Below are 2,203 nucleotides of genomic sequence, written 5' to 3' on the forward strand. Positions count from 1 at the left end.
GCCAAGACGTGTCAGCAGGTTTTCAAATTTGAGCATTCAAGTCCACTTAAAACAGATTTACCTGTACTTCAGAGAACAGAAGAAGTCACAAGGCTAAGGTGTGCTGAACAGCCCAGGAATCCTTCCGTATCTATAAAGTAAAAGCTGGTACCAACTAAAAAAAAACCCTCTTCCTACTTGTTCCTACCTTCAAGTAGCAAAATAGTTGCCCTTCAAAGAAAAGGAGTTTAATTATTTTAGAATTTAAGCGAGTTCTCTGAATTATTATTTTAATATCTCCAACAGGACACGTATCGGACAGTTACTAAATACATTTGGAAGATCTTACCCCTCTCTGTTCTACCGAACACTAACCAGTCTTTCAGCTAGCTAATAGCAATATAAAAAAAAAAAAAAAAGTATGTAAGTAGGAACAATGATCTACAAGCAACATCTAGTATGCTTTTCCTAGAAAAGCGGAGCCAGCTTTACATAACCCAGAAACAGAAAGATTACAGGTCTCCCTACAAGCTTTATTTTGCCATTTTAACTGTGCTGGTGACACTGACATTTTCTACTGAGGCAGGTCTCACTTCCAGAGCGGCTCTGTTATCACACCTTTGCATTATATGGCATTTTCCACACTTCTTGCATGTAACACCGCATTGATGATGTCTTCATTAGGAAAAAGCTGTATTCAGTCAAGCTAAGACATAAAGTTAAACTCTACTGAAATTTGGCATTTTAAACAAAAATGAGTAGGCTAAGTTAAAGAAGAAAGGGAAGATAATGTGAAGCATAACTTGCTGCCTTGCATGAGAAAATACAAAATGCTTTCACTCACTAAGACACAGGGAAAAAAAATATCTTGAAAATAGGCCTTTCCTTCTGATGAAGATAACCTTATGCATTGCTTTTAATAAGCATGTTTGTTATATATTCTAAGGCATAATATCCTTATTTGTCTCCTCATGACAGAAACAGGGCATTAGAAGAAAATCTGATTCAAGCACACCCTTTGCACCACCACATTTGGATGCGTCAGATTAAATCTTCTATGGAAGCACCATTTTTTTAGAATTTAGACTCACAGGTCTTAACCAGGGACCTGCGAGTAGGAAACATGCAAATAAACAAGAGAGTACTTGTCCTGAATTACCTTCAGTTAAGATGTTGTCATTTATATCTTCCATAAATATTAATAAAGCATCATTTTATTCATAGTAATAAAAGGCCTGCCTGAATCAATACCCTGCAAGTGTAACAATCAGTAAAAGACAACCCATAGGAAAACTGAGGAAATGCAAATGGTAAATCCAAAAATGAGCACTAGAGAACAGGTTTTAACTATCTCTAGAAGACCATGAACCTCATCACTAACCTCCCCACCTTTCCTTTCCCACCCCAGCTTTTCTCATGCCTTTTCTTTTACAGATCGTCCAACAGTCATAACATCCTTTAAGAAAAAATCCCACCCACAACCAACCAACTAAACAAAAAAAAAAAAAAAAACAAACCACACACAACCCCAATGCCAACAGTTAAATGCAAGTCAACACCCATAATCTCATTTTTCACATCCGAGCTTAAACTGCTGTGAGAGAGCAATCCACCATAAGAACAAGAGACTACTGCTTTAGATTTTTCCACCTGAAGCCTAATAATGCTATCACATATTATGTATGTGGAAATACACGGATACATAATTACATATTTATCACACACCTGGGTCAGTCATTAAGGCTTTTGATAGCATCTAATTAATTATAGCTCACTGAAATCAACCTATACAAGACTCCTGGAGAATTCTGCCATTTCAGTATCATTTCAGTACAGTAAGGGGCAGGCACTGCCATTCAGAACAATTTAAAGCATCTCTTTCCCCAGTAGAAGCCTGAGGTCTCAAATTACCTGCTCCCACAATCCGTTTTACTGGAAAAAATACATCACCAGAAAGTGAAAACAATGTTGAAACAGCAAGAAGGGGTTAAAATGTGTTCATAGGCTTAAACCAAAGCTTTCTTAAGCTGAGCACTTTCCTATGCGGAATGTGATCCTCAACAGACAACTGAAGACATTGAGCTGAAGAACTGATCAGAAAGTGATGAAGACTGAGAATAATATAAAGATAGGATGTCAGAACTCAAAAATTCTGAAGAAGTTAATTTCCTGGAAATATTTCTGGAAGTACATTTTGATTTTACAGTTAAAATCGAACTCTTTC

The sequence above is a fragment of the Egretta garzetta genome, unplaced genomic scaffold, assembly GCF_000687185.1.
Source record: "Egretta garzetta isolate BGI_Z169 unplaced genomic scaffold, ASM68718v1 scaffold638, whole genome shotgun sequence".
In the NCBI taxonomy this organism is placed as follows: domain Eukaryota; kingdom Metazoa; phylum Chordata; class Aves; order Pelecaniformes; family Ardeidae; genus Egretta; species Egretta garzetta.